This window comes from Podarcis tiliguerta (assembly GCF_965153285.1).
Source record: "Podarcis tiliguerta genome assembly, chromosome: 4".
Classification (NCBI taxonomy): domain Eukaryota; kingdom Metazoa; phylum Chordata; class Lepidosauria; order Squamata; family Lacertidae; genus Podarcis; species Podarcis tiliguerta.
In genome coordinates this window covers 15046242-15064347 of record NC_139537.1, presented here as the reverse complement: position 1 = coordinate 15064347, position 18106 = coordinate 15046242, and the positions used below count along the sequence as shown (strand labels likewise).

Genomic DNA, 18106 nt, shown 5'->3' with positions numbered 1-18106 from the left:
AGGTTTCGCCGCTCGTGCAGATGCTCAAAATGACATCACACGCATGCGCAGAAGTGGCAAATTGTGACCCGCACACGTGCAGACACGGGTTGCATTCGCTTCAGGATGTGAACAGGGCATCTTACGCATGAGTCACTGTATGCAGCATCTGCAACTTGCAATCCACACTAGATGATAAAAGGTTAAAGAGCCCTTTGCCTGTGTCATATGCAGGAGCATCTGCGACTTGCAATCTACACTAGTACAGTGGTACGTCGGGTTACAGGCACTTCAGGTTACATACGCTTCAGGTTACAGACTCTGCTAACCCAGAAATAGTACCTCGGGTTAAGAACTTTGCTTCAGGATGAGAACTGAAATCGTGTGGTGGCGGCAGCAGGAGGCCCCATTAGCTAAAGCGGTACCTCAGGTTAAGAACAGTTTCAGGTTAAGAACAGACCTCCAGAATGAATTAAGTTCTTAAACAGAGGTACCACTGTAGATGAAAGGTTAAAGAGCCCTTTGCCTGTGTCTTATGCAGGAGTCACTGTGTGGAGCATCTGTGACTTGCAATCCACACTAGCAGGCGAGAGGTTGAAGAGCCTTCTGCCTGTGTCTTTCCCTTACGCAAACCCAGGGTGGGTTAAGCACTGCCTTTCCAAGTGCATCTTCCCACTACCTAATTCTGCACAGGATTTGGGGGGGGGGGGACCTTTACAACAACCATAGACGTCCAGTGAATTTTGTCCTCCTCCTATTAGAGAAACGTGTTGAGGCTAACGGTTTGTCTAAGGCTAAGTGAGTTAGTGGCTGGAATGAGTTCTCATAACAAATGCAGTTAAGTTAACAAACTTTTAAAAATAATAACAAATGCAGTTATGTTAACAAACTTTTTTTTTAAAGGAACACACTCAAAATGTTTGCTCGTGCCTTCATTTCCCTGCAAAAGCCGCTATGCATAATCTCTGAAACGTCTGCTTTTCCCAACGTCCCTCTTTAAAGAGATCAGGGCAACATGCACGGTGCTTCCTTGCTCTTTTGATGCTCTGCAACAGTCCTGCAAGGTAGACTCAGGCAGCATCAAGGTCACCCGCAAGCTATGCAACCGAGTCAGGATTTGAACCTGGGTCTGCAAGGTCCCAGCCAGGCACTCTTACCACCACCGGTACAGCACAATCCTAACCGCATCCATGCAAAAGCAAGTCTTGTTGAATTGAACAAGGTTTCCTCCATCTAAGGGAGCTGAGGATTCCAGCCAGACTCTGCTAATGTTTCAATGCCTCTTTCTCAGGGACTGTGTGTGTGTGTGTGAATGAGAGTGCAGGTTTTCCAAGGAAACGCTCTCAGTTCAGCTGTTACCGAACAGCTGATCCGTTCCCCCTTTCTAAATCCAGCAGACCTCTCTCTTTGCAAGTCTCTTATACCAGCAGCAACCTGAGCAATCGCTCATAAAGTTAAGAGCCGGGGCAGCTTGTGTGTGTGTGTGTGTGTGTGTGTCTGTGTGTGTAATAAAGGAAAAGAATCACTTGCTAAACGCTGAAGGAAGTTCAATGCCTTGTGCCTGCGGAGAATAAGCCGGGATTGAAGCTGGTTCAGAGATTTTGACAGTACACAAAAGCCAACAGAGGATGCTGCAAAAAAAAAACGTGGTTGTTTGATAGCAATGAAAGGAACAAGCACTATGCAATGAGACAGAAAGGAGCAGCCAGCTACACAAGCAGTTTCTTTGAAAGAAGGTGAACAGGGGGGCTGCCCTGAGTGCAGAGAATTTTTTTATATTATTATTATTCCTATTTCGGTGCCTTTGTGCTCCTTTACACTTGCATTCCTTTTAATTGGATGTGGGACGGTGGAGGGAACAAATTTCTCCCAACAACAAAGCCAGAAGCAGGAACAGAGAGAGAAAGGGAAGGAGAAAGGATCCACAAAAGCAGGCAACAATTGCAGCTTAATCTCTTAACAGGATCGGTGGGTAGTTAAAGGAGAGTCTTTGTTTGCACCTTATATTTCCTTGCTCCCGCCCCTCCCTTAAAAAAAAAATCACAAGGCGGCATCTCTAGGGGCTGCAACCCTATACCCCCAGTTACCTGGGAGAAAGCCCCATTGAATTGGGATGGGGGGGGGCTTGCTTCTGAGCAAACATTGCACACCGCCCGGCTGTAAAAGAAAGTTTGTAAAAGAGATCTCGAAACACACTGAAAATGCGCGCGAGGGGGGCAGGTTTGCACCTTTCCAGGGAACGTTTACCAACAAAGCTACAGCACCATCTGGAAAACCCGTTACTTTAGATTTGTTTTAACTGTATGTTTCTCTCCACCCCTTTCTATAATGGGAGTTTTACCCAAGTTGAACAATAAATGCACAAACGTGCGGGAGGGGGGGATTGGTTTAGGAAGTTGGAAGCAAAGCTCACAAGATCCTTTGCCTTAGCTGCTAAAATCATTAGCTGCAGAAGCGTCAGGGGGTCTCTTATCCCTCCCCCCCAATGGCTGCTGGGGGGAGAAGGAATGACCTGCCAGCTGCCGTTCCCTCCCCCCCCCCCCAAAAAAAAAGACCTTCCCCTTCCCAGCCTCCCTGCCAAATGTTTTTGGGTGTTTTTGATAAAATGTTTCTAAGGATGCAATCCAATATACACACACTTAAACCGGGAGTTAAGACCCACTGAATAGCACAGGGCTTGACTTCTGAGTACATATAAGGTTGCACTATGACACCCCCGTTTCCTAGCCACCACAAAATTTGCTCCTCGCTGATTTCAACAGGGTGGTGGGTGTATTTCTCAGGGGAAACTCCTTTCCCAAGCCAGCCCTTAATTTGTGGAGAGAGAGAAAATGCTACTGGACCCCTTGAAAGGTCTGGGAAGACGCTCCACCTCCGATCTGGAAAACCTTCCATTTCCAACATATACGCACACGTATGGGGAGGGAGAATGCACTCTGCACTAGCTCAGGGGAAAGTGGCATCTATTCCTGGTTTGCTCCAGGAGTGTACTAATCCTGCCACCTAAAGTGCCAAGGCTAGGCAGATGTAAGCCCTATCCTCCCGTCTACAGATACATACATCCATAATTTTATTTGTATGCCGCCTTTCCACAGTTCAAACCACGCTCGAGGCGGCTTACAACTTGAAAAAACCGGCATAACTTCAACATAACCGAAGCAGTCATAAAGCATTACAAACCACACAATTTCCACATAAATCACTACCATACGTGACAGACGCACGCACTGATCTATAGAGAGCGCGGGATCATTGTGATCTATTGCGGGAGGCGGGGAATCAACCATGGGGTATCTTCTATGACCGTCTCTCCACTCACAAATCCCCTTTGTGCGCGGTCCCGGCGAGGAATCTCCGGCAAAGGAACCCCACCGGCTCGCCCCGGGAGCCGCACCCGGGCAGCCTCTCCGCTTCCACATCCGCGGAACTCCCCGCCCCGGTAAGTTCCCAGCTTCGGAAGATGCAAGCAAGGCGCCCCTCTCTCTCCAGCAGCTCCTGGGACGCAGCAGCGAGCGAGGATTGCAAAGCAGAAGCGGCCGGTTCTCACGTCTCTCTCCCCACCCACAACACCTCCTTTGGCAATGCAGAAACGCGCTTCTTCGGTCGTCTTTCTCTGCAAGCAGGCGAGACATCCGCCGCTCCCCGCTGCTTCCCCGGCTCCTCACGCCCGCCCGCGGCAGAAATGCTCCCTTCCCCAGCGAGATCGCCGCTCGACTCCAGCGTTAGCAGGTGAAAACCAGCTCTCTGGCCACCCCCGGCAGCATCCCTTCCCCCCCAAAAAACCCCTTCCCTCCGCGTTTGAAATAAGCCGCTCAAAGCCCGCCACAATAAATAAGAGATTATTTTTCTAAAGGGAGAGGACCCAATTGCAACACCCGCCGCCGCTCTGCACCTTGCACTGCCTAAACCGGGGATCCCCCTTTTGCAACGAGGAAAGCATACGCGCGCCAAACGCAGGAGAAGGCAGAGAGCTAGGAAGCAAGTTAGCCACCCGGTAGAACTGCTTTAAAAATAAAACAAAATTTGGCGCTAGGGAAAGAGTATTCTTTCTTTTTTCGGGAGGGAAGAGATACAACAAGCACGAACTTTTCCCTCTCTTTTTTTTGCAACTTGAACGCAAATAGATATCTCGTTGCAAACCAAGCCTCTCCGAACACGTTGCGGAGAAGAGACGACCAGCCGGTCCGCGTTAGCGCGGGGCTCCGGCGCTTCCCACGCTCGCAAGCGGCTGCCGGAGAGAGGCTGGGCTTTTTGCAAACAGTGGCAAGTTTGCAACAAAAAGATGGGACGGGGTTGGTTGGTTGGCTGGCTGTGTATGTGTGGAAGTTTCGCATGCAACTCTCTCCCCACGCTGACTCCATCGCGGATCCCCCTCTCCAAACCCATTCATCCAGGCAAATGAAAAGCGAGGCGCCTGTTTTCAAGGAAATAAAGAAAGCCCAGCTCACGCACCCTTCCAAGAGGCCGATCAGCTCCGGAGCTTCGCAGCTTCCCTTCTGCATAACGTATCCATGGACGGGGGCGGAAGACGGGGAGCCAAGCGGCGCCGCCGCCGCCGCTGCTGCTTTTCTCTCGCCTTCCTGGCGCAGCGCGCAGCGCGGGACTGGTGCCGAGTGGAGAAGCGCTCTCGGTAGCAACTCCTAACTCGGGGGGTGGGGGTAGGTGGGGGGGTGCTGGGAGGGGAGGGGAGGAAAGGGGGCGATTCCCAGCCCGCGGCGCCGACGATCGCAGCGCAGCCTACCGAGAGGCAGAGCGCGCCAGCGGCTGCAGCCAATGCGGGGAGCCGCGTCTCCTCGCTCGCCAGCCCAGCAGGGAGAGAGCGCGAGGCGCGGCGACGCGAGAGAAAAGGCTGGCTGGATGCACAACGCCGGGGATGCTGGGGGGGGGGGGAGGGAGCGCACATTCACGTGCACACAAACCCCTTGCACACGCAGACGCGGTGCAAACGAGCCCGGCTTCTGCACCGCCGCCTAAAATGCTCCTGCAAAAAATAAAATATATTCCCTGCTGCTCCTTGCAACCGAGAAGGAGGCAGGCTCCGGCGTGGCTCTTCGCGCTTGTGACAGGCAAGCAGGCTGTCATGCATGCTGTGAAGTAAGTCCCGTCGCACGCGGCGTCTGGTAGTCAATAAGGATCCCCCACTTTTTTTTTGGCGGGGGGGGGGGAGGTTTAATGACCCCCTTCCTCCAGGCAACTCAAGGTGGTCCCCACCATTCGGCGCTCCAATTTGCGATGCTCACAACCGCCCTCTCGGGTAGGTTAGAGCAAAGAGCAGGCATCCTCAATCTCGGCCCTCTAGATTTTTGGGACTACAATTCCCATAATCCCTGACCACTGGTCCTATTAGCTGGGGATGATGGGAGTTGTAGTCCCAAAAACATCTGGAGGGCCAAGTTTGGGGTGTCATGGTCATCTGGATTTGAACCCAAGCCTGACTGGTCTTAACACTGTGGAGGCTGGTTGGTTACGGCAAGTGGGGCGCTGCCCCCAACATCCTCAGCTGGGTCTCATCCAGCCCTAGCCTGCTTGCCTTCCTGCTTACTTGCCAGGCCAGGGGTTGGTAGCGGTACCTGTCAGCCTCTTCCTCCTCCTCCTGACTCTCAGTGTTGCCCCTGGCAGCGGAGAGGATGGGGACAAAACCAGAATGAGTTGGCCCCGCCTATCACTGGCTCTGGCTCCACCCACTGTGGGCTCCCTGCATTCCACCTAGCCAATCTCAATGGGCACCAGCCACCGCTGCAACTCTACCAAGCGCCATAGAGGGCGCCAAAGTGGTGTAATGGTTAGAGTGTCTGCCTCGGACCTGGTAGACCAGAGTTCGAATCCCAAAGAGGCGTAAAGCTCCCTGCGGTGACCTTGTGCCAGCCACTGCCTCTCAGCCTAACCTACCTCACAGGGTCGTATGGGGATTCAAGGAGGAGAGAGGAGAGCTAGGTGCACCGCGGAGAAAGAAGGTGGGATATAAATTAAATAAATAAAGTTTAAGAAATTTAACTTGTAAGACAAGTATATTCCCTGCTCCATCTAAAAAACACACTTTATCCCTTATACATATATCGCTATTATATCATATATCTTAATTGTGTAAGGGATGAGATATGTCCTACCTGTTTTTCCCTAGTGCTCTGATACTCACCCTGGCAACCCACACAACTGGAGTGGTCCTGGGTCATCTCATACTGGAAGGAATGATCTCTACAGTGGTACCTCAAGTTACATACGCTTCAGGTTACAGACTCTGCTAACCCAGAAATAATACCTCGGGTTAAGAACTTTGCTTCAGGATGAGAACAGAAATCGTGCTGCGGCAGCGGGAGGCCCCATTAGCTAAAGTGGTACCTCAGGTTAAGAACAGTTTCAGGTTAAGAACGGACCTCCAGAATGAATTAAGTTCTTAACCCGAGGTACCACTGTATTTCAAACTTTAGGGATGTCACAGCACAAATTTCTCTCTCTCTCTCTCTCTCTCTGTGTGTGTGTGTGTGTGAGAGAGAGAGAGAGAGAGAGAGAGAGAATGTTTCAGTAGCCTAGCAAAAGTGATTTTTATTTCCCTATAAATTCCAACTACTGTCTTAAAATTGGCTTTGGATTAAATCTAAGGACACACAGTGCCCACTCCACACACAAAAAGGAAGGAAAGAAATGACTGCCATAAACACATTTTCAGGTAGGAAAATAGGAAGTTGCCTTATACTGAGTCAGATTATTGGTCCATTGTGCTCTGTGCTGTCTTCACTGACTGGAAGCAATACTTAATAGAGTTGTAGGCAAGAGTCCTTTCCACCCTTACCTGGAGATGCCAGGGACCGAACCGGGGACTTTCTGCCTTCAAGGAAGATGCTCAGCCACTGAGGTTTTTTGTCCTGGCTACAAATCCACATCTAGCTTTCTCTGGATGAAAGGAATTTCAGCAGGTTTACTACGGCAAGTCTCTCTCAACTTCCAGCAAAATTCACCAGGCTTTTCCCCACAGAGTCTCTTCAAATGTGGATTTGGGCCAAATTTTGGTGGCAACTACCGTATTTATCGCTCTATAAGACGCACCAGACCACAAGACGCCCCTAGTTTTTGGAGGAGGAAAACAAAAAAATATATATTCTGAATCTCAGAAGCCAGAACAGCAAGAGGGATCGCTGCGCAGTGAAAGCAGCAATCCCTCTTGCTGTTCTGGCTTCTGGGATAGCTGCACAGCCTGCATTCGCTCCATAAGACGCACACACATTTCCCCTTACTTTTTAGGAGGGAAAAAGTGAGTCTTAAAAAAATACGTTACTTCTTTATCATAGAATCATAGAGTTGGGAGAGACCACAAGGGCCATCGAGTCCAACCCCCTGCCAAGCAGGAAACACCATCAGAGCACTCCTGACATATGGTTGTCAAGCCTCTGCTTAAAGACCTCCAAAGAAGGAGACTCCACCACACTCCTTGGCAGCAAATTCCACTGTCGAATAGCTCTTACTGTCATGAAGTTCTTCCTAATGTTTAGGTGGAATCTTCTTTCTTGTAGTTTGGATCCATTGCTCCGTGTCCGCTTCTCTGGAGCAGCAGAAAACAACCTTTCTCCCTCCTCTATGTGACATCCTTTTATATATTTGAACATGGCTATCATATCACCCCTTAACCTCCTCTTCTCCAGGCTAAACATGCCCAGTTCCCTTAGCCGTTCCTCATAAGGCATCGTTTCCAGGCCTTTGACCATTTTGGTTGCCCTCCTCTGGACACGTTCCAGTTTGTCAGTGTCCTTCTTGAACTGTGGTGCCCAGAACTGGACACAGTACTCCAGGTGAGGTCTGACCAGAGCAGAATACAGTGGCACTATTACTTCCCTTGATCTAGATGCTATACTCCTATTGATGCAGCCCAGAATTGCATTGGCTTTTTTAGCTGCCGCGTCACACTGTTGGCTCATGTCAAGTTTGTGGTCAACCAAGACTCCTAGATCCTTTTCACATGTACTGCTCTCAAGCCAGGTGTCACCCATCTTGTATTTGTGCCTCTCATTTTTTTTTGCCCAAGTGCAATACTTTACATTTCTCCCTGTTAAAATTCATCTTGTTTGTTTTGGCCCAGTTCTCTAATCTGTCAAGGTCGTTTTGAAGTGTGATCCTGTCCTCTGTCCTATGAATACCTACAGCGCTTCTCAGTAAGTGCAGATGTGTTTTTGGGATTCACATCTCCTCCTCCCGCCAACAACCCTGGAAGGGAGCTTGGCAGAGCCATACCAGCTGTTTGGACATAAAGCCAAGCTGTGGTTTGGCATTATAGGAGCGAAGGTCATGGGCCTTCTCTCCCCTCCTCCTTCCCTTCCTGTTTTGTGGTAGCTTTGTGGTTCACCATTACCTCTCGACCAGCAAGTTATTTTTTATCTATTACCTACCGTTTGCCCTAAGTTCCCAGGGCAGGTTACAACATTAAAACTCTCTCTATATATTAATTTTGACAAAGTAATAATCATAAATAAGAATAAAAATGCACCCCACCTCCAAGTCCAATCCATTGTTCCAACAGACCTTTGTTGTTGAAAATTCCTTTGAGACAATGGCCATCCCTGCATACCTGAAGGAGCGTCTCCACCCCCATCGTTCAGCCCGGACACTGAGATCCAGCGCCGAGGGCCTTCTGGCGGTTCCCTCACTGCGAGACGTGAGGTTACAGGGAACCACAGAGAGGGCCTTCTTGGTAGTGGCGCCTTCCCCCGTGGAACACCCTCCCTTCAGATGTGAAGGAAATAAGCAGCTATCCTATCTTTAAAAGACATCTGAAGGCAGCCCTGTTTAGGGAAGTTTTTAATATTTAATGCTGTATTGTTTTTAACACTTGGTTGGGAGCTGCCCAGAGTGGCTGGAGAAACTCAGCCAGATGGGCGGGGTAATAATAATAATAATAATAATAATAATAATAATTTTCATTATTTTCATTATCATCATCATCATCCAGAGAGCCAGTGTGGTGTAGTGGTTAAGAGCGGTAGTCTCGTAATCTGGAGAACCGGGTTCGCGTCTCCGCTCCTCCACATGCAGCTGCTGGGTGAGCTTGGGCCAGTCACACTTCTCTGAAGTCTCTCAGCCCCACTAACCTCACAGAGTGTTTGTTGCGGGGAAGGAAGGGAAAGGAGAATGTTAGCCGCTTTGAGACTCCTTAAAGGGAGTGAAAGGTGGGATATCAAATCCAAACTCTTCTTCTCTTCTTCTTCTTCTTCATCCCTGGGCAGAGCCAGTCATGAAGCTTTTGCCATGAGAAGCTGCCATGAACACGGCTCGCTACATGGGGCAGTGTCCTATAGTTTCTGACACCTGAGTGCTTTGAAGGAAGGAAAAGTGATGCAACCACATCCCAGATTATGCTTTGCTGTCCTGGATGGTGCATTTGGACTCTCATTGACTGTTCTGTGTTACACAGAAACCTGAGGATGTTTCCAGGGCAAAGGGAGAGAAGGAAGATGTTGGACGTGGGCCAATGTTCAGTCATATTTAGCTGCTGTTAGAAGGTCCCAAGCATTTCCAGAGGGCTATCATAAAAAGCAACAAGGTGGGCAGGTCCAAAACCCAGAACAGCTGTTTCAGAGGGAAATAGGTTGTCCTTCTGCAATGTACTTCATGCAAACTGCTAGGCCTGCAGCATAATAGCCGTAACATTTTTCTTATCCCCATAGTGTGCAAAATAAAAAATAGTGTTTCGGGCATGCCCAGAGTGCACGTCGCTCACCCAGTATGTGCAACCAGAACCTAAACTTCTCGGGTTATTGGGGGGGGGGGGGGAGTGAGCTCTGCAGGACAAAGGATATGATTATCAAGCTGACTTGGATCCCAAATACATCCCTTTTTTTTTAAAAAAAAGTTCTCGTTTTGTTTTGCTTTGTTTTGTTAGCCATGCTTAAATTTTATTTATAGATTTTCCAAATGTAAAAGTAATACCAGTAATACAACATTTTTCCGATTTGCGTTTGGTAAGTAATAGTGTGTTTGAGCATGAAGAGTACGTTTATTTCACCCAATGTGTGCAGAATCTGAACATCTTGTATTGGGGGAAAGTAAAAGGAGGAGGACATTATGATCAAACAGGCCTGAATCCCAAATACTGAATCCTCTATATACCGTATTTTTCGCTCTATAAGATGCACCAGACCACAAGATGCACCTAGTTTTTGGAGGAGGAAAACAAGAAAAAATATATTCTGAATCTCAGAAGCCAGAACAGCAAGAGGGATCGCTGCGCAGCGAAAGCAGCAATCCCTCTTGCTGTTCTGGCTTCTGGGATAGCTGCGCAGCCTGCATTCGCTCCATAAGACGCACACAAATTTCCCCTAACCTTTTAGGAGGGAAAAAGTGAGTCTTATAGAGCAAAAAATACGGTATATGACACTCAAAGAAGTACTTTTTGGTTAGGGCAAGCATCCCACTAGAATTAGTACCGAGAAAGCTTGTTTCTACACATCACATGATGAGACCTCCAGGAATGTTTCCAGGCAGTGCTGGAACACACTTGGAAAGTTTCCAGCTCTAGTTTATGCTTACTGCTTTTTGTACTGGGTAAGAATCTGCCTGTTTTGTTCAGAGAGGTAATTTACAGCCATGCCGTCATCTCTGTGGGATCCTCTCCCTACCTGCCCTTTCTCAGCTGAATCTTTTTTTTCTTTCCTTTGTCTTTCATAATTACTCGCTTTGGCTTGCTTGGGATAAAAGTGGAACAATAATGTTTTCTTTGCAGCCAGTTTCGAAACTGGCAAAATAGTTTTTAGTGCAAGCGTTTCCTAAGCAAAGAAGTGCCTGAAACTTTCCCCTCCGCAACCCTCTCCTGCAACCAAATCTGAAAACAAAACAACAACCCCCCACCAACCTTTCTTTGGCCTCATTTTTCCATTTTAATTATTGTCCTCCTATCTGTCTTATAGCAACACTGTTGTGGAGATCAGAGGGAAAGTTACACCACTGGAGATTATTATGGCAAATTTCAGAATTGCGGTGAATGTTGACATTTACTGGCCATTATTATTATTTTCTTTAAAGAAGGCCCAGTGGGAAATTTCCAAAAATGTGTCATGAAGCACTTTTTTGACATTTCGGTGCAGTAGCACTGAAAAATGTCCTTTAGCAGAAAGCACTGGAGAGAGATATAATATTTGGATATTTCCTGGTAAATGTCAGCATTTTATTGTTCATGTTCGAATGATTAAAAAAACCAAAACATTTCCTTCTGGGTGTCTTGAAAACTTACTGATGAATGCCAACATTCTGACACCAATTGCAATACATTTATTTATTGGGGGGGGGGGGTGTTCAATGCAGCATGTGGCTTTACGTCATTCTTCTCCCCACCCCCTTGAATTCTGTAATCAGTTCAAGGTCACCCATTCCAAATTCTGCAGTATATCAGCTTGTGGGTTGTTGTGACACCCACAGGTCGCTTCAGCAAGGGAGCCAAGCTGAGATTCAGAAGCTCTGGAGCAAACCTTGCTTTCAAGCACACTGTGGTGCAAACCAGCTGCCAGTCAGAGCATTTTGGCCTCTGTTTTCAGGGAGCAAAATCATAGGATCAGAATTGTGGAGGTGAAAGGGAAACCAAGGGTCGTCTAGTCCAACCCCCTGAAATGCTGGAATCTCAGCTCAAGCATCCATGGCAGATGGCCACCCAACCTCTGCTTAAAAACCTCCAAGGAAGGAGAGCCCATAACCTCCTGAGTGTGCTGAGCCCGGGGTAACCTGTAAAACGCGGTCCAGGACCAGTCCAGAATCCAAAGGTTCTGCTGGGAGTCAGTCCAACAGGGCCAAGGCAGGAGACGAGGCAGGAAACCAGGCAAGGACAGGTACAGGATCTCAGGCAGGATCTAGCATACAACAATGTTACTCCCGCAACCTGGGGCAGGGTTCGAAAGCCTTTTATCTTTGTTGGGGTAGTGGCTGGTCCTGATCCCCCAGCGACTCACCTCCCTGTTTAGCCCGAAGGCGAGCACTCCTCCTGCGAGTACTCAGGTCTCTCCTTCTCTCAGACCTTAGTCTCTGCAGCTCGGGAGATGTCGGTTGGTTACTAGACCCAGAGGCTGCCTCAGCCTCTCCTGACCCAACTGGTAGTGGAGCAGCTGTAAGTGATGGCCCAGCTGAAGGCAACGAGGTAATTCCCGTATCTGGAGCCCCTGACTCGACCCAGCTGGAGTTTGTTGCAGGGGAACCTGTGCAGACTGGGACTCTTCAGGACCAGGCCCCAGACTTGGTTCAGGTGATGCCTGAGGCAAAGGATCTGGTGCTGACAGAGTCTCCTCTGGTTCTGAGTCCAAGCCCAAGTCCCAGGCCATCACACCAAGAGAGACCGCCCTACTGTCGAACAACTCTTAGTGTCAGAAAGGTCTTCCTGATGTTTAGTCACAATCTCGTTTCTTGTAATTTGAAGTCAGGCAGGATGATGTCAGCTAAAGGCATCCAGACTGGTGCCTTATTCGAGGTGTATTCCACAACATGTTCTTCACAGAATAGTAGTGCGTCACCGCGGAATTTATTCTGCTTTGTTAGTTGTTATGCGATGCTGCACCACGCCATTGCTGTCCGGAGGGGCTATAGCACAACAAAAGTGGATCAAAAAACCCCCCAGAACATATATAGTATAAAAAGTTATCGGAGCTCAGCAGGAATATATGGGATATGCACCAAACGAAGCAATTTGACTCTCCCAGCACTTTTCCAGGTGCAGATAGCACTGAAAAGAGGGTTGTGTATGACCACCTTAACAGCATCATGAGCACAAATAATGACCAATGCGCAATAAAAAATGATGTCTGGGGCAGCCCTGAGAGATACAGTACAAATGAAATAATATTTTATTACTCCAGGTAATAGAATAAAATGGAAGGCAAGGCAGTCATATCTCAAGTCCTGGAAGAAGAAAACACACAGAAAACAAGTAAGAGAGAAGGAAGGATGATTTGGAAAAGTCCAAAACCTTGCAGAGAGGGAGAAGGGAGCAAGAGATCTTTTGCAGGCTGCAATACCCATGCTTTGCCAGAATAGTTCAATGGCAGCATGTGAAAGCATCATGGAAAAAGCAAACAGTCAGTCTTTCACCATACGATACACCTATGATTTTTATTAAAGTCTGTTTTATTCTTCCTTAGATCTGGGATTGTAGCCCACTAAGGAATGAAATCATTGAAATGAATGGGCCTAAATGAGTTATATCCATTAATTTCAGCAAGCCTTCTCCAAGTAGGACTATCACTTTTGCGATGATGGCTAACTTTTTTTTTTGGTGGCAACTAAGATTTCCTTTATTCTGGAAGCACCGGATTCAGGATTCTCCTACCACAAGGAAAGCACTGTGGCGAAGAATTTAACCATTTCCAAAGAGGGATTACATAACAGTAAAAAACAGCAGCAACAACAACAAAACCAGTCATTGCTAGCTTATGACTCTTCCTCCCTCTGCCACCATTTTGAAACTGGCTCTGTTCCATGCCACCATTTTGTGACTGGTGAGCCTCAGTTATTTCCATCTCTTTTGAGTGTGCTCTAGGGGCTTCAGAACCCCTGGCATTTTAAAAAATCATTTTTAAGTGCACATATTAGTGAAATTGACAAGCGAAAATGCATTATGTTAGCAAAGAGTGCTAGGACAAACATGCAACGAAAGCCTGGTTTTATTTTTGTGAGAACTTTCTAAACAAATATATTGACAAACTGTGAAAAGGTGGCAAGCTGAACTTGAGGTCAGAAAAAGGAAAAAACCGAGACAAGCCTTTATCCCCCTTCTTCTCACTGTACAGTATATTTAGAGAGGTACGGTTTATAAATGCTATTAGTAGGAGTAGTTAATTCAGTTTTCTTCGTTAATCAATCCCCTTGGCCCTGTAATGATTTTTGTTGCTGCTGCTGCTCTCCTCTGAACTGTCTCCAGCCGAGAGGAGGGTCTGTTGATTAGCAGCAGCGCTCTCTATGCCTATGGGATATGTTCGCTTCCAGATCTCTGTCTACCCTGGTAGAATAGTCAATAAGTACTTTCTAACATGACAGTGTGGTAATTGCATATGGTTAAGCGTGTGGCTTGAGGAATACTGAAGAGCTTAGAGGAGCAAGAGAGCTCTCGAGAGGAAACCCTTAAGTCGGGGATGGAGAACCGAGGACCTTCTAAACCAGGCACCCCCAAACTCGGCCCTCCAGATGTTTTGGAACTACAATTCCCATCATCCTTGACCACTGGTCCTGTTAGCTAGGGATGATGGGAGTTGTGGTCCCAAAACATCTGGAGGGCCGAGTTTCGGGGTGCCTGTTCCAAATGCTGTTGGACTACAGATCCCATCATCCCTGACTGTTGGCTGATGGGAGTTGGAGCCCAGCAACCAGCAGCACACACGTTCTTTATTGTGGTCCAAAGACCCACAAAAGCAATTTCGAGAGCAAAGCACAACGGAAATACAGTGGTACCTCGGGTTAAGAACTTAATTCGTTCTGGAGGTCTGTTCTTAACCTGAAACTGTTCTTAACCTGAGGTACCGCTTTAGCTAATGGGGCCTCCCACTGCCACTGCGCCGCCGCTGCCACACAATTTCTGTTCTCATCCTGAAGCAAAGTTCTTAGCCTGAGGTACTATTTCTGGGTTAGCGGAGTCTGTAACCTGAAGCGTCTGAAACCCGAGGTACCACTGTATGGAAAAGACTCCTAGGCAGTCGCTGTCTTTCATCCACGACATGTGGATTTTTAATTCTTACTACCTCCGAGAGAAATTTTGCCATTACAGTGGTACCTCGGGTTACAGACGCTTTAGGTTACAGACGCTTCAGGTTCACCAAGCACAAACCCAAAAAATTAAAATCTGAGACAGGACAGAGGCTTTCGGACATGCCTGGAAATATCTGGCTCGCCTTGGTCTCAGATACAATCTTAGTTGAACCTTCCTCAGCTCCATTGCAAAAAGATCTCCGCATAGTGTCATGAATTATGAAACACTGACATTTTATGTCGAATTAATGCAAAAGGCTCTTTAAGGAGCAGAGCGGAATGAGTTGCCTACATGGCAGGCCGGCTATTTTTCAGAATGAGGTGGTGGTGGTGGGGATGTATTTGCATAATGAAAATGACCCATTAATACAAATCCTTCGCCTTGGGAAAGACACGGGGAGATTATGCTACACAGGTAATCAGCTTGCCACACATCACCAATTCGCTTGTCTCAAAGTTTGACCAGTAAGTTATCCTGCATTGTTCTCCCATAGAGGGTGATGATACGCTTTTGACTATGTGAGCTTATCTTCATACATGGGTACAGTGGTACCTCGGGTTACAGACACTTCAGGTTACAGACTCTGCTAACCCAGAAATAGTACCTCGGGTTAAGAACCGTTATTGAAAAATAAAAAGTACGAAGAGACAAGTAAGAGAGTAAGATAACACACACACACACACACAGAGAGAGAGAGACAAAGGAACAAGGAATACAGTAGTACCTCGGGTTACAGACGCTTCAGGTTACAGACGCTTCAGGTTACAGACCCTGCTAACCCAGAAATAGTACATCGGGTTAAGAACTTTGCTTCAGGATGAGAACACAAATTGCGTGGCGGCGGCACAGCAGCAGTGGGAGGCCCCATTAGCTAAAGTGGTACCTCAGGTTAAGAACAGTTTCAGACCTCCAGAATGAATTAAGTTCTTAACCCGAGGCACCACTGTATGTGCAAGAGGTGCGTGTGTTTGTGCATGCAGGAGGTATGTGAGGCAGAGCTGCGTCGCTGATGCTTACCTGGGCAGCAGTGGTGGGCTGGAGTCCATTGCGGCTGGTAGGGCAGAAAGTAGGGAGACCAATAGCAGTTGGTGCCAGAACTACGGACAGGCAGAGCCAATCCTCAGGTTGCGGGGGGGGGGGGAGTCTGGCTGAGTTTCAAAGGGCAGTGCGCCATTTGCCCTAATGGGTCAGCTTCCACCACCATAGAATCGTAGAGTTGGAAGGGACCTTGAGGGTCATCTAGTCCAGCCCCCTGCAATGCAGGAATCTCAACTAAAGCATCCATGACAGATGGCCATTCAACCTCTGCTTATAAACCTCCAAGGAAGGATAATAATAATTTATTATTTGTTATTTCTACCCTGCCCTTCTGGCTGGGTTTCCCCAGCCACTCTGGGCAGCTTCCAACAGAATATTAAAAACAATACAGCGTCAGACATTAAAAACTTCCCTAAAGAGGGCCGCCTTCAGTTGTCTTTTAAAAGTAAAATAGTTGTTTATTGCCTTGACATCTGGTGGGAGGGCGTTCCACAGAGCAGGTGCCACTACCGAAAAGGCCCTCTGCCTGGTTCCCTGTAACCTCACTTCTCGCAGCGAGGGAACCGCCAGAAGACCCTTGGCGCTGGACTTCAGTGTCTGGGCTGGGATGATGGGTTGGAGATGCTCCTTCAGGTATACTGGGCTGAGGCCATTTAGGGCTTTAAAGGTCAGCACCAACACTTTGAATTGTGCCCGGAAATGTACTGGGAGTCAATGAAGTCTCGGCAGCCAATCCCAGTCACTTGTCTAGCTGCCACATTCTGGACTAATTGCAGTTTCTGAGTCACCTTCAAAGGTAGCCCCTTTGAGTCTACAACCTCCCGAGAGAGTCAAACAGCTCTTACTGTCAGAAAGTTCTTCCTCATGTTGTTGGAATCTCCTTCCTTGTAACTCGAAGCCCTTGGCTCAGGCCCTCCAGAGCAGGAGAAATCAAGCTTGCTCCATCCTCCATGTGACAGCCCTCGAGATATTTGAAGGTGGCTTTCAGTCTCAGCCAGGCTAAGCACACTCAACTCCCTTAACCATTCCTCACAAGGCTTGGTTTTAGTCGCCCTCCTCTGCACATGTTCCAGCTTGTCAATATCCTTCTTAAATTGGGCGCTCAGAACTGGATGCAGAATTCCAGGCAGGGAAAATGGGAGGTCCCGTTTTTTTCCAGGACACTTGCGGAGTATGTGAAAGTCGTTTACGCCTCCAGGGCCCCCTGGCACCCCCTTGACTCCTACTGCGGCCGCCCCCCAATAATCCCACCTGCACCACTTTGGGAGCCACCGATTTAAAAGGAGGAATCATGCAAGTCTTTCTATGGAGAACGTTCCTGTATATCACCCCAAAACTCCAAAGCAAAAGCCCAAGAGCTTGTCCATTAAAATGTATGGCCTGTGTTGGTTTTTGCACACGAGTCTTGCTCTGATTTTGGAAATACAGTGGTACCTCAGGTTACATACGCTTCAGGTTACAGATTCCGCTAACCCAGAAATAGTGCCTTGGGTTAAGAACTTTGCTTCAGGATGAGAACAGAAATCGTGCAGCGGCAGCAGGAGGCCCCATTAGCTAAAGTGATGCTTCAGGTTAAGAACAGTTTCAGGTTAAGAATGGACTTCCGGAACAAATTAAGGTACCACTGTAGAGGCTTTGCTTGGAGCTGCTTTGAAATAACCTGTTTCTAAAGGTCTGGATCATAACCACAACCAGGGCAGATTTTGCCAGCTGTCCTGTACTGGCTGAAAGTTTCCAACTTCCCTTCCCGGCCCACAATTAGTAACAAGTCACCAGGTGTTGGGAAAATTTACTTGGAGTTCTCATGTTTTCAGCTGCTTTTGGCCCCCCCCCCATACCTGTTTCTCCCCCCGCTCCTCCAAAGCATACATAAATAATGCATTTCAAAATGGGAATATTTTTGTACTCATTTCGTAGCTGCCATCTCAGATTAGGAGAGACATCTCTCAGTGCGAGATTTAAGCAGGCGTAACTTGTCTTCTGCCTCTTGTCCCAGATTCTATTGTTAAAAAGCTGCTCCGAACAGAAATCTGGAATTAGAAAGTTTGCAGAAACCAACTTGACACGGCACAAATTTATTTTGACATATCTCACTTTCCTCGGCTTTGCCCCTCCCCGACATCTCTGTTTGCTGAATTTGTACTAGCGACAGGTTGGCAGGTAAAAAATAGCATTATTTGTTGATTCCATTGCCACCTACCTCCCATCTGGTTCCAGATGTACCGTTCTGTATAACTTTGTGTGTATAACTAACTCCTGTGCAACTTTGCAATATGATAGTTTGAGAAGAGGCGGGTTGAGTGCGATATATAAAAACGATATAGGGAGAATAATGGAACACACCATAAAGTCTTGCATGAGCTGTCTCTGGTTCTCTGATCCCTA

General features: G+C 47.7%; 1 protein-coding gene across 1 annotated transcript in view; it reads right to left on the bottom strand.

The window, feature by feature from the left end:
• FAT3 (FAT atypical cadherin 3) overlaps positions 1 to 4607 on the bottom strand; it is a 462771-nt gene extending 458164 nt beyond the window's left edge. The window contains exon 1 of the mRNA XM_083439019.1: positions 4432 to 4607. The gene's annotated coding sequence lies outside the window, so the exon portion shown is untranslated. The remainder of the gene's footprint in view (positions 1 to 4431) is intronic.
• Positions 4608 to 18106: the final 13499 nt, after the last annotated feature.